Genomic DNA, 14,683 nt, shown 5'->3' on the forward strand with positions numbered 1-14,683 from the left:
TTGTTTTGAGACAGGGTCTCACTCTATCACCCAGGCTGCAGTTTTGTGTCACCATCATGGCTGACTGCAGCCTTGACTTCCTTGGCTCAAGCGATCCTCCCACCTCAGCCTCCCAAGTAGCTGGGTCTACAGACACATGCCACCACACCTGGCCAATATTTGTAGAGACAGGGTCTCACTATGTTCCCTAGGCTGGTCTCGAACTCCTGGGCTCAAGCAATCCTCCCTCCTCAGCCTCCCAAAGTGCTGCTGTGACTACAGGTGTGAGACACTGTGTCCTGCTCCTTTTAATTCTGTGAACTTGGCAAATTTCTCTCTCTCTCTCTCTCTCTCTCTCTCTCTCTCTCTCTCTCTCCCTCTTTTCTTTGAGATGGAGTCTTACTCTGTCACCCAGGCTGGAGTGTAGTGGCGTGATCTCAGCTCACTGCAACCTCTACCTCCTGGGTTCAAGTGATTCTCCTGCCTCAGCTTCCCTAGTAGCTGGGACTACAGGTGTGCACCACCACACCTGACTAATTTTTGTGTGTTTTTAGTAGAAACAGGGTTTTGCCACATTGGCCAGGCTGGTCTCGAACTCCTGACCTCAGGTGATCCACCCGCCTCGGCCTCCCAAAGTGCTGAGGTTACAGGCATAAGCCACTACGCCTGGCCAAATCTCTTGAGCTTGATAGGTTAAGTGTCCTTGTGTGTCCAATGGGGATAATTATAGTTCCTGCCTTACAGGGTTGTAGAAAGAATGATATAACACATGTAAAGCCTACAGATCTACATTTTCTCAATCATTGATTGATTCATTTCCAGCAATGTACCTAGAAAACAAGGAGAAGTAAGATATGGTCCCTGGTTTTAATAAAGCTGACATTGCTTGACAAGCCTGTGTCCTCCATTGCAATAGCTTTCTTACTCCCTGCCTGATGAGGCCCTTCTGGCAATATGTTATTATAATTATTGTATTATATAACATTCATTATATGTAAGTATATATTATATATAATATGTAATTATAGATAACTAATTTCCAGTTAGAGGAGCAATTTGTGATTTTCTAGAAAACACAGGGGAGGATTAGAATCACCCTAATCCCTCCATTGTGGTAGAATTCGTTCCTTCCAGATATGCTGCTTGGCAACAATTATATCACACGTCACATACGTCTGGATCAAGTGTTACTTTGCAAGTATTCAGCTATGGCATTAAAGGTCCTTTCAAGAACCCTTTGAATGGCTTCTCAAGGTGACACACATTTATCCTCTCCCCCAATATTAGAGATGTGGGTGGGGGCGCGGTGGGTCACGCCTGTAATCCTAGCACTTTTTGGGAGGCCGAGGTGGGTGGATCACGAGGTCAAGAGATTGAGACCCTCTTGGTCAACATGGTGAAACCCCGTCTCTACTAAAAATACAAAAAATTAGCTGGGCATGGTGGCGCGTGCCTGTAATCCCAGCTACTCGGGAGGCTGAGGCAGGAGAATTGCCTGAACCCAGGAGGCGGAGGTTGCAGTGAGCCGAGATCACGCCATTGCACTTCAGCCTGGGTAACAAGATTGAAACTCCGTCTGAAAAAAAAAAAAAAGAGATGTGGGTGGGTTTTTTCTCTCAGTGATAAAACAAAATAAACATTATTATTCAGGGATTCACTTTACTTATTTATTTTGTTATTATTATTATTTTTTTTAGACAGAGTCTTGCTCTGCTGCACATGCTGGAGTACAGTGGCCTGATCTCAGCTCACTGCAATCTCCACCTCCTGGATTCAAGCCATTCTCCTGCCTCAGCCTCCCAAGTAGCTGGAGTTACAGGCACCTGACATCAGACCCAGCTAATTTTTGTATTTTTAGTAGAGACAGGGTTTCACCATGTTGGCCCAGCTGGTCTCGAACTCCTGACCTCGGATGATCCTCACGTCTCAGCCTCCCAAAGTGCTGGCATTATAGGCATGAGTCAATGTGCCTGGCCAGAGATTCACTTTGGTCCTGGTCTTTTTAAAATTTTATATATTATTATTATTTTTAATAGAGACAGAGTTTCTCCACATTGGTCAGGTGGTCTTGAACTCCTGACCTCAGGCGATCCGCCCGCCTCGGTCTCCTAAAGTGCTGGGATTACAGGTGTGAGCCGTAGCGCCTAGCTGGTCCCGGTCTTTTATGTCTGTTGTTTGACTTCATGCTGACCACAACGCGACGAGCATTGGAGGACATTATTATCCCCATTGTACAGACAAGGAGATAGAGGGCTTGGCCAGTTAAGCAGCTCCCCCAGGGTGGCCCAGGCTCCGATGACAGTCTCTGGGTTTGGATCCACATCTGTGTGAACTGTTAATACCACCTGGCTCAGCCTTGTCCATAGTGAGTGCTAGAAACTCCACTTCTTTTTGCAGTGCTGCTGTGAGTACTTTCAAGGCTCTTTGTCCACAGCCTCCAGAACAGTGGCCAGTATGTAGCATGTGCCTGGTCAATATCAAACTAATGAATGAAAACAGTGGCAGTGTATGAGCTTGCCTTTTTCACTATGATAGTACCTACATGGGGGATTCCTGATAACGAAAAAAGACAGAAATGTTATTGTTACTTTAATTTGCACTTTTACCGGGTGTGGTGGTTCATACCTGTAATCCCAGCACTTTGGGAGGCTAAGATAGGGGGATCACTTAACACCAGAAGTTCAAGACCAGCCTGGCCAACATGGCAAAACTACGTCTCTACTGAAAACACAACAGTTAGCCGGGTGTGGTGGTGGGTGCCTGTGATCCCAGCTACTGGGGAGGATGAGGCAGAAGAATCACTCGAACCCAGGAGATGGAGGTTGCAGTGAGCCGAGATCGTCCGCTGTACTCCAGCCTGGGCAACAGAGCGAGACTCTGTCTGAAAAATAAATAATAATTTGTACTTCTTTGATTATCGATGAGATGAAATATGTTTTACAAATATCCACTTCTACATATTTACAATTTCTGTCTTATGGATTTTACTATCCATATTATTTGCCCCCATCATCTATATCATGAGACCCCACTAATGTACTGGGGCCTCTGTGGGGTTTTTAGCCCTTAAGTTATGTAAGATTGTTATATGGCAAGAATATTAACTATTTTCTTGTCATATTTTTCTCCAACCTGTCGTTTCCTCTTGATCTGAGATTACATTGTTCCGTCCCACAGGGTTCCTGAGTATGCATCCATTCTCCTGGGGAAACCACAAGTCTCAAAAAGCAGGCAGCAGGCTGGGTCCGGTGGCACACGCATGGAATCCCAGCGCTCTGGGAGGCCAAGGCAGGAAGTCGCTTGAGGCCAGGAGTATAACACCAACATGGCGAGACTCCATCACTATAAAAATAAAATAAATTGTCCAAGTGAGATGGTATGTACCTGTTGTCCCAGTTACTTGGGAGGCTGAGGTGGGAAGATCACTTGAACACAGAGGTGAAAGATATACAGTCCGGGTGACAAAGCCAGACTATGTCTCAAGGAAAAAAAAAAAGCAGGTAGTAGCTCTTTCTTGGACTTTTCCTCTCTTAGATCTTTGTCAGGGGTGTGACCAAAAGTCGTGGTTTTTGTTTATTTTTGTTTTGCTTTGTTTTTTGAGACAGGGTCTTGCTCTGACGCCAGGCTGGAGTGCAGTGGTGTGATCTTAGCTCACTAGAGCCTCGACCCTCCAGGCTCAAGCCATCCTTCCACCTCAGTCTCTCAAGTAGCTGGGACTGCAGGCGCATAGTCCGCCATATCCAGCTAAGTTTTGTGTTTTTGTAGAGACAGGGTTTTGCCATGTTGCCCAGGCTGGTCTCGAACTCCTGGGCTCAAGCAATCCTCCTGCCTCAGTCTCCCAAAGTTCTGGGACTATGGGCGTGAGCCACCACACCCAGCCACAATGTAGATTTCTAATAAAGTTTTCTCCAGGCTCATATAACTAAAGTGGATGTACTTGATGGACACTGTCACTTCTTTTTAGCAAAGCCTCCCAAGTTAGAATGTATCACCATTTCCATTTTGCTGATGAGAAAATAGAGGCACATAGAGGCTAAGCGACTTGCCCATGGGCACACCGATTGTAGTGGCCAAGCCTGGATTTATATCCTGTGCTTCCTCCACCAAGTGGAGTACCCAGATCAGTGATAGGCAGCTGGTACAAGTCCCAAGCCCCTTTTCCTTGTTGGGTTGGACTCATGGCCTTGGCTAAGCTGTTGTTCAGTCCAGTGTCTAAAAGAGAGAGAGAGAGAGAGACAGAGAGAGACAGAGAGAGAGAGAGAGAGAGAGAGAGAGAATAAATGTGTCTAAGTGTTGAGTGGGATGAGGGGAAGCAATTACATGAGGAAGCAGTTGGACTGAGACTGCATTGTGGAAGGCCTTTAATGCCAAGCCGGGGAGTGAGACTTCATTCTGTAGAATATGTAGAATAGGCATAGTCAGATTCCCACCACATCCCCTCCTCTTCCCAGAAAATAGGACCAACCCCACCCTGACTATGAGGCCTACGGCTGGGAAGCCTGGGAACCCCGGGCCCTTGAGGTGGCAGAGCTGGAAGGGCCTTGAGAAACACCTGACCATCCGCTCTCGTCTGCCTCACAGAAGAGGGAACCAGACCCAGTGAGGGGCGGTGACTCAGCCAAGGTCACATGACAACTTAGGGATTAGAACCCAGGTGTCCAATGCCCAGCTGAAGACCCTGCCTTGTGATCACCTAGCCCCTCTAAACGTAACCACGGTGTCTGTGAGCTAGGGTGAAGAACTCATTCGCTCACCCACTTATTTCATTTATTCAGTTATTATTTCTTTCTTTTTTATCATCTCTGAGAACCTGTGAATATTCAAGTCATATTTATTGAGCACTTACTATATTTCAAGTTCTAAATGGAAGCAAAACTAAAGCTAGAAAACAAACAAGACAGATAGTCCCTGCTGTCAGGGGTAGCGCAGAGGAGGTGAGGAGCACGTAATACAGCAGTCACAATTCTGAAGGGCGCTGGTCCCTTTGGGATGAGTCAGAGGCAGTGGGAGCCCTGAGCAGAGGTGGATGGGCCATCAACACTCCTGGAGAAAGTGACTCTTGGCTGGGACCAGACAGCACAAGTTGGTTAGGCCAAGAGTAGAAGGGAAAGGGTTCCTATGGAGAGCCAGTGCTTGCGGGAAGGCCTGGAGGCTGCAGGTAAGTTGTCATCAGAAACCCACAGGAAGCCGTTGATGATGGGGCGTATGCCATGGGCAGGAGTAAGGAGAGGTGAAGCCTCAGTGAGCAGGGACTGGCCAAGGAGGGCTCCGAAGGCCGACTTAAGGAGTCGTTTCTTCACCCAGAGGGCAGAAATTCTTTTTATTAGTAGGGGTGTTGCATAGTCAGGTTTCTAGGACAGACAGGTCACCACATTGCAATGTAGAGGGCAGATTGGAGGGGGACGGCATGGATGCAAGGAAGCCAGTGATAGGCAGGTGCCATGGGCAGTGAGGGAGGTGGGGCTCCTGGGTTCTCTGGAGACCAAGCTGAGAGCTGGCCTGGCTCGGCAGTGCAGGGATGGCTGAGTCCAAGTCCCCTAAGTGTTCATGCCAGCCCCTCCTCCCACCAGCCTGCCCCAGACACAAGTTACACAGGGTAGGCTAGACAGCTAATCAGGTTGAGGTGCTCTGGCCGCCGGCCTCTGTGGGGAGGGGTGGGCAACGGAGAGCCCCACGCCCATCCCTTCCTGCAGAGTAAGGCCTCAGCACAGTCCTCTAATGCAGTTCATCCTGAGCCAGCTCCGGTTTAAGGAAAGGGAGGTGCTGGTGGAAGAACAGGGTGGCCGGCGGGAGGTGGAGGTGGGAGGTGGAGCAGGCAGGCTCTGGAGAGCCTTCTATGCTGGGACTGTTCGTATGCTGTGTGTGTCTGCAGATGTGTGTGCTTGTCAGGTGCCTGTGCATGCTCTTGTCTTCAGTAATATGAACCTGTGTCAGTATGCACGTCCAGGCAGGATGCATGGTTGCACATGTAAATCTGTGTGTGTATGTGCGTGTGTGTGAGAGAATCAGTGGGCATGGGTGTGTGCTTGTGTCCATGTGTGTGTGTCTGCATGTTTCTGAGCATGTTTGTGATCTCACTTTGACTCTGCTGCGTTCCTCTTTTCCTGGAGGGTTGGGATTTACTAACTCCCAGCCCAAGCGTTACTCCCAGTCCACGCTTGAACTCACCAGGCTTGTCCCCACCCCCAGCTGCCCCTCTGTGAAGCATCCTCCCACTTGTACCAGGCTGAAAGTTGACTTCTTCCAGTGACTTTGTCCAGCTTTTCCAGGTGCCTGATTTGTTTGTGAAGAGTCGGACCCTGAAGTGGGGCAGGCTAGGATTCCCGAGGCAGAAGTGGCTCAGGTTCGCAGGTATGCACATGCACAGCCAATACACGCATTAGCACAGACACATGTACACACATGCACGCCATGTGTAAGTGCCGACGTGCACACACCTTCATGTTCTCTGGGCACCTGGCCAAGAAAGGTAGGAAGGGTCAACTAGGGCGCAGTGTGCCCCGGAGAGGCCTGGGTGCCCTGTCCTGTGTCTTGCACCCTGCACACTGTGTCCACTCTCTATCCAGGGACTGTCCAGGTGAACTGAGGTGGGCTTAATGGAGAGCAGGTTTCTGTATGTAGAATCCACACAGGAGCCTCTGGTGCACAGTGGGGCACAAGAACACATGACAACTTCTATGTGTGACCATGGGACTTGTATAGTCAATGAGCCTCCAAGATAGGACAGTACACACACACACACACACACACACACGCACGCACAGAGTAGCTGTGGTCATCTGGGCATGCTTAAGAGTGCAGTGGTAAGAGCAAGAGCTTTACAGCCAGGCAGTGCCAGCTCTGCCATTTACTTGGCTGTGTGACATTGAGCAAGTCACTTAACCTCTCTGAGCCTCAGCTGAAGATCATGTAACATGGCTATAATATTTTTATCTGCTTCATAGAGTTATGGTGGGCATAACAGGTACACATTCATTTATTCTGCATATGTTTATTGAGTTCCTACCATGTGCTAGTAACTGTGCTAGGCACTAAGATTACAACAGTGAATAATAAAACAGATAATCTCCACCCTCATGGAGTTTACATTCTGGAACATACATGCTAGCTCCTATGTAATGCCTGGCACACAGTAAGTGCTCAATAAATGTTTATTCCTCACCCTCTGCTCCCATCTGGCAGTATGTCCTGGGTCAGAAGCCGGGTGGGAGCCTCTTTCTTCTCCTCCTCTCTCACTTCCATCTGCAGTTCTTAACTCCAGCCCCAGTACTCCAGCCTCTGGCTCCTCCCTCAAGGGTAGGAAGGGGGTGGGCACACAGCTGCAAACACTGCAGATGAGCAATAGGTAAAATCACAGTAGTAGCAAAGCTGCCCTTGGCCTTGGGGATTTGATAGGAAAACTGAAGGAGGCCGGTAAGGCAAGAGGGTGGTGTCTGGGATTCTGCCCCTCCTTGTCCAGGCAGGGCTTCCTCCCACTGAGGTGAAGGCCTAAATAGGAGTGTTTGCCGGTGAAGGGAATTCCTGAAGGTGCAGTCTGATCTGGAATGGGGACAGGTCACCTGGCTCCAGGATAGAGTCAACCAGCCTTCACTGAGCACCTACCGCCAGGCTGATTGGAGAACATGATGTAAACAGGTCTTCTCCGTAAAGCCTACACCCTGCACGTCCAAGCTGGGAGGGGCTGTGTGCTTTTCAGCAAATCACAGAGCGGGTCAGCAGCTGAGAGAAGCTGAGCCCAAGTCTGTTCTGTCCGACTCTAAGGCCAGCACTGACTCCAAGACAGAGGAGAGAAGGAGGAGGAGGCCCTAGTTGGTCCAAGGGCCCAAGGTACCAGTAGTGGGAGGGAGGGGGCTGGAGAAGAGCGAAGCATCCACAAGTGAGGCTCAGATTCAGGCCCAACACACAAAAGCTGAGCTGGCTCTGGCAGGGAAGGGGGTTTACCAGCTGCTCTGGGGCCACTGAAATCTAACACAGGTCAGGTTAGGTGGCTCACACCTGTAATCCCAGCAATTTGGGGGGCAGAGGCAGATGGATCACCTGAGATCAGGAATTTGAGACCAGCCTGGCCAACATGGCAAAACCCCTTCTCTACAAAAATTACAAAAAATTAGCCAGGCATGGTGGCACACACCCATAATCTCAGCTACTTGGGAGGCTGAGGCAGGAGAATCCCTTGAACCCAGGAGGTGGAGGTTGCAGTGAGCTGAGATAATGGCACTGCACTCTAGCCTGGGTGACAAAGCAAGACTCTGAAAAAAAAGAAAAAGAAAAAGAAAGGAAGGAAGGAAAAAAGGAAGGAAGGAAGGAAGGAAGGAAGGAAGGAAGGAAGGAAGGAAGGAAGGAAGGAAGGAAGGAGAAATCTAACACAAGGAAAATACTTCCTCCATCTGCTTTGGGGTCTGGGTTGGGGGATTAGGGACTATGTCTTCCAGCTAGAGGGGCAGCTTGGGGGAAGTGGGAGGACGCATGGTGGACCCCACAGGCCCCTTCTCCTGCTCTCTGTAGCAGTCTGCTATGATGCCCATGCTACTGGAGGGCCAGGGGACCTGGTAGAGAGATCAGCTGAGCCTGCCTGAAAGGCCACAGGCTGGAGAGGTCCTGGGCTTGTCTGACCAAAGTCACCTGAGGCTGGTGGAACTGGAGGAGGGGGGAGAGCTATGAGAGGGATGCTCCTGTTTCCCAGCTCATGGCCCAGATCTGGGGATTAGGGTCCTAGACAGGAGGTGTCAATCAACGAGCTCTGGATGGAGGAGTCATCACCCTGATCATTCACTCCCCAAACTGCTCGCCCCTGCCCCAGAGCCTCCCCTTCCACCTGCTGCTCGAGAATCCCTCCAGAGGAGGTGGGGTGACAAGAGTGCGCACGGCAGTGCATTAGGAAAGGGGTTTCCATCCACGCCTCTCCACCCCAGACCCCCAGAGTTGGGTGGGGCTGATCCCCCCCTGCAATCATGTACCCAGCCTGCCTAGGAGCCAGGGAGTGGATGACTTCATCCCCCAGCCCCACCTCAGCAAGTCCAGCCTGGACCCCATGAACTCAGGCCTCCCTCCACCCCTCCAATCCCCAGTCCCTTGGCTGGGTGTTCCATGTGTGGAGCTGAGTGTGAATATGTGAGTGAGCTGAGAGGAATGTGCAAGTGCAAGTTGCACTGTGGCAGCATACATGTGTGCAAGTGTGCACATGTGTGTTAAGGAGTGTACGTGTGCATTTGTTTGCCTGCATACGTGTGTTAGACCAGGTTGCTGAGCATGCATACATGTGCAGCTGTGTACATCTGTGTGTGAGGGTCAAGAATCACAGAACTTCAAAGTTCCCAGGGACCCTGAAATCTTTCTTTTTTTTTTTTTGAGACGGAGTCTCGCTCTCTCTCCCAGGCTGGAGTGCAGTGGCACCATCTTGGCTCAATGCAGCTTCTGCCTCTCAGGTTCAAGCAATTCTCTTGCCTCAGCTTCCTGAGTAGCAGGGATTGCAGGTGCATGCTACCATGCCCAGCTAATTTTTGTATTTTAGTAGACACAGAGTTTCACCATGTTGACCAGGCTGGTCTTGAACTCCTGACCTCAGGTGATCTTTCAATCCCCACTGTAGGAGCAAATACATATGTGGGTGTGTGTCTGTACACAGGGGAAGGAGGAAGTGCCAACAGGAACCATGGCAGACACTCTCAGAGTGCCAGGCCAGGCACTTAGCACACAAGATTGTAAACAGCACAATAACCCTGGGAGGTAGGGAAGGTGATAGCCCACTTTATAGTGTCTTGACTGGAATGCAAGACGTGGTTCAGGCCCCCCAGCACAGGGACCCTCACCATGACCAGGGAAGGGGGTGCGAAGCCCCAAGAGGGGACAGGTGTAGGCCTGAGTGTGCACACCAGCCTGTGTAGGGGAGGCGAGGGTGGAGAGTGGGCACAGCACAGTCTCGGCACACACCTGGGGCTTCGTGGAGCACAGGGTCTGGCTGCAGTGAAAGTGAGTGAGGCTCGGAGTGTGCATGAGGATGAGGGTGTGTTCTGCGAGGGTCTGGGGGAGGGAGAGAGAGAAGGGGGTGTGTGAGCCTGTGTGCATCTGAGTGAGGGTGTGTGAAACACATTGAGTTTTTCCCTTTTTTCTTTCTCTTCTCTGCCTTCAACCAGGAACAGATGTCTGAGCAGTCCGACGAATTGGAAACATCTGAAACAACTGTCCGAGCTGAAGTATAATAAATAGAGCTTTCATCACATTCCCTAGAAGGGGGTCGCTGAGGACAGGCTCCAGGGGGCATTTAGAGGGGTTGGGGTTGAGAATGGCCCGAAGATGGGTGAGTGCAAGGACAGACAGACTGGTCTCTGCTTTCCTGGGAAGGACACACTACGCTGGGAGGAAGGGAAGACAGACCTGACCCCCAGCACCCCCTAGTATCCATAGGCCTCGGTTTTCCTATCTGTGTAGTGGGCTTGGTATTCAGTCTATGCAGCAGACCTGGTCTGGGACCTGGCCCCCTAAGGAAGAAGCTTTTGTTTTTTTCTTTTAAGATGGAATCTCACTCTGTCGCCCAGGCTAGAGTGCAATAGGGCAATCTCAGCTCACTGCAACCTCCACCTCCCATGTTCACGTGATTCTTCTGCGTCAACCTCCCGAGTAGCTGGAATTACAGGCACCACCACCAGGCCTGGCTAATTTTTGTATTTTTAGTAGAGACGGGGTTTCGCTATGTTGGTCAGGCTGGTCTTGAACTTCTTACCTCAGGTGATCCACCCACCTCAGCCTCCCAAAGTGTTGGCATTACAGGCATAAGCCACCATGTCTAGCTAGGAAGAAGCATTTTAACTTGGAAATGGGCTGACAATTAACCAGACAATGGTGCTGAGGGACAAAATCCAGGCTCTTGCCCCCTGCCCCTGCCTCTCCTTGGGCCTGGCTTCTGCACTACCCACCCCCGCCACCTCCCAGTGCACACATGGTGCCTCCTAGATCCCCAGAGCTTACTTGCCTTAAACTTTCCAAAGCAAGATGCACTGTTCGCCCTCCTCCCCCAGATGTGTTGGTTTGAAGGGTCTGGTGAGACTATTATAACTGGGGTCAGTGGAAGCAGGCAGGGGCCTGGAGGAGGGAGCTCAGCGGTGTTGGACGGAGGGTGTTCTGGCAGGCCTCACTGCCACCCTCATCACTGCCTGGTCCCAGGCCCACTGCTGCAGAGGCACATTCCTACAACTACCCAGGAAGTGGCGACCCAGGGGCCTCATTCTCACAGAAGCCAGATGCATCGCCCAGGGACCCCAGAGAGGGAGACATGGGCAGAGGTGAGCCCAGGGAGCCAGGGCCTCCAGTCCAGGCCCCCAAGAGACTGGTGTGGGAGGAGGGCAGACTACAGGGCTCAGGATGGACAAAGGTCTTCCAGAAACTTGGGCTCCAGGGATTTTGATCTCAGAGCCCCCAGGGGCCGTGCTGCAAAGAAGAGCGCCTCAGGAGCCTGTCCCCAGCCCGCCAGCTCTTGCCTGCATCTTTTCTGCTCAGTGGTTCTCTACAGTAGCAGCAAAGAAAACATTCCCCTGAACCACCAAAGCCAGGAGAGAGAGAAGGCAGATGGTCCTGCCTTTACTACAGATCCAGGAGCTGTGTGACCTTGGCCACCTCTGTAAGCTGCTGAGCATCACCTCTGTGAAACTGGTGTACGTTAGCTCCCATCTTACCAGGTTGCTACGAAGGTCCCATGCAATGAAATGCCGAAGCTGGTAAGCAATCGATGCTCCAGTCAACAAATACTGACTGGCCTGGTGTCGTGGCTCAGCCTATAACCCCAGCGCTGTAGGGGGCTGAGGCAGGAGGATCGCTTGAGCCCAGGAGTTCCAGACCAGCCTGGGCAACATGGCTAAACCCTATCTCTACCAAAAATACATAAATTAGCCAGGCATGGTGGCATGCACCTGTAGTCCCAGCTACTTGGGATGCTGAGGTAGGAGGATGGTTTGAGCCTAGGAGGCAGAGGTTGCAGCGAGCAGAGATCATGCTATTGCACTCCAGCCTGGATGACAGAGCCAGACCCTGTCTCAAAACAAGCAAAAACAAAAACAAATATTGATTGACAATTTGGTATGGCCAGGCCATGGGGCTAGACCCTGGAGTTGATAATGACCTCAAAGCCTTTGAACGTGCTATGCTTTCAGCCTGAAGCCCGTTCCTCCCATCCTCACCTGGTTACTCCTACTCATCCCTGCAGGTTTCACCTTGAAAGTCCCTGCCTCCAGAAGCCTTACCCCAACCCACTGCCTGGGCTAGGACCGCCTGCCTGTGCTCTCTTAAAATTCCTGGCTTCTCCATTACAATAGTCATTACACATTATCTTGGCCACTTGGTCAAGGATGACTCCCCATCCTGTCCCTGAGGCCCCAAGACTTTGAGTTTGTTGAGGGCAGCACTGTTTACCTTATTCTCTGCCGTATACTCAGTGTCTGTCAAATGTTTAGCTTGGGACTGCTCACATTTTTAAAGCTAATATATGTGCAGCATTAACTTGGGCCAGGAGGTGGTTTGTCTTTTTCTTTTCTTTCTTTTTTTTTTTTTTTTTAGAAGCGGGGTCTTGCTCCGTCACCTAGGCTGCACTGGGGTGCAGTGGGATGATTCTTAGCTTACTGAAGTCTTGAATTCCTGGGCAGAAGCAACCCTCCCACCTCCTGAGTAGCTGTGACTACAGGTGCATATCAGCATGCCAGCTAATTTTTATTTTTATTTTTTAGAAATGGGGTCTCACTATGTTGCCCAGGCTGGTCTCAAACTCCTTGGCTCAACTAATCCTCCTTCAATCTCTCAAAGTGATGGGATTACAGGTGTGAGTCAACTGCCCCTGGTGGAGGTGGTGTTCTGTGAGATTTACACATAACAACTCATTCCAACCTAAAAATCCTATAAGGAGCCAGGCACGGTAGCTCGAACCTATAATCCCAACACTTTAGGAGGCTGAGGCGGGTGGATCAGCAGAGGTCAGGAGTTCAAGACCAGCCTGTCCAATGTGGTTAAACCCTGTCTCTACTAAAAATACAAAAATCAGCTGGGCGCGGTGGCACCTGTGATCCTAGCTACTCGAGTGGAGAGGGTTGAGGCAGAATTGCTTGAACCCAGGAGGTGGAGGTTGCAGTGAGTTGAGATCACACCACTGCACTCCGGCATGGGCAACAAGAGCGAAACTCCTTCTCAAAAAAAAAAAAAAAAAGAATCCTATGAGATACTATTATCCATGTTTCAGAGAAGATAATTCAGCCTCAGGTTGTACAGCTGATAACAAATGAATAAATGGCACGGAATAAGCTCACTGCCTAGTGAGGTAGACAGGTAGTTTTTACAACAGAGACAAGTTGCAGCCCAGTAGCTTTGGGAGCCCAGCAGGATCTAACCCGGGATTGAATGTGAGGCAGACTGAGTGGACTAGAGCTCAGGCCCCCCCAACAGCTGGTGGATCCTCTTTTGGCCCCTCCTCAAGGTGCTCTTTCTGGTCCCTCTAGCCAGGAACAGGGCGGGGCCTCACCTCTTCACAGTATCCTGGTTCCTGCCCTCTTCCCTCCCTCAAAACCCGGGTCGCCTCCCCACCAGCCCAGAGCCAGCCTGTCCAGCCCAGGGGGTTCAGGTCAGCCTTCCTGGGCTCAGACTCTCTCACCTGTCCTGTCCTTGGTCTCTACCCCTGCATCTTCCCTGTCTGCTGAGGACATCATGAGGTCAGAGCGCCTGGGCTTCTTGCTTCTTTTGCTTAAGTAAACAAATAAACCGAATGTTCTCAGCTTAGATGGGAGGAGGTGTCCTCCCTAATCCAAACCAACGCTTCTCTTTGGCAAAGCCCCTGCCCCCTCCCCTGAGAGTCTTCCTCTCCTCTAGCCCCTCCCCAGAGCCCCTTCCCTTTGGGAGTCAGCCTTGGGCTCCAGCACCTGAGACTTCAATCCATCAGAGGTGGTTCCCAAAGGAGCAGATCCACAAAGTCCGTCTGACAAGTCAGATGCCATGAGGACTCCCAGAGGTTGGAGCCAGGACTAGTCTAGGTCTCGCCCTGGGTGATGTCACAGTAGCTGGGGAGGCCTAGAGGGAGGGCCTGCCAGGCAGGGGCTAGGCATGGTGCTCTTTCAAGGTTCCTCCCAGCTGGGAACCCGAGGTTTCCTCACACTTGAGCTTGCACTGAGATTGAGGACACGCCCAAGTGTCTCTGCAGTATTGTGCCCCAGCCGTGTAGACTGTGAACAGGTGTGTGTGTGTGTGTGTGTGAGTTGTGGGTTGACATATATATGCCTGAGTGTGTGCCTGCAAAAGTGTGCTTGAGTGTGTAAGAGACTCTATTTTTATTTTTTGAGGCAGAGTCTCACTCTGTCACGGAGTGCAGTGGTGGGATCTCACCTCACTGTAACCTCCGTCTCCTGGGTTTAAGCAATTTTCCTGCCTCAGCCTTCTGAGTAACTGGGATTACAGGCGTGCACCACCACACAGGCTAATTTTTGTATTTTTTAGTGGAGATGGGGGTTTCATCATGTTGGCCAGGCTGGTCTCGAACTCCTGACCTCAAATAATCCTCCCCACCTTGGCCTCCCAAAGTGCTGGGATTATAGGCGTAAGCCACTGTGCCCAGCTATAAGAGACTCTTAAATGCCTCCCTAGGGTAGCTATCTCCGTGTCCATGTGTGTTAGTACCCGGAGGGGACACGTGTGTGTGAGTGTGTGTGTGCATGTCAGTAACTGGAGTGAGGGTCTC

General features: G+C 50.9%; 1 long non-coding RNA gene across 1 annotated transcript; it reads right to left on the minus strand.

Moving 5' to 3' along the window:
* Positions 1–10,940: 10,940 nt before the first annotated feature.
* On the minus strand, positions 10,941–13,975 carry LOC118143231 (uncharacterized). Its single transcript, XR_004727472.3, has 3 exons — positions 13,872–13,975; positions 13,607–13,695; positions 10,941–12,000 (listed from the first exon to the last, which is right to left on the minus strand). It is a non-coding gene; the product is annotated as an uncharacterized LOC118143231 (long non-coding RNA).
* Between the last annotated feature and the right edge of the window lie 708 nt (positions 13,976–14,683).

This window comes from Callithrix jacchus, chromosome 7 (assembly GCF_049354715.1).
Source record: "Callithrix jacchus isolate 240 chromosome 7, calJac240_pri, whole genome shotgun sequence".
In the NCBI taxonomy this organism is placed as follows: Eukaryota; Metazoa; Chordata; class Mammalia; order Primates; family Cebidae; genus Callithrix; species Callithrix jacchus.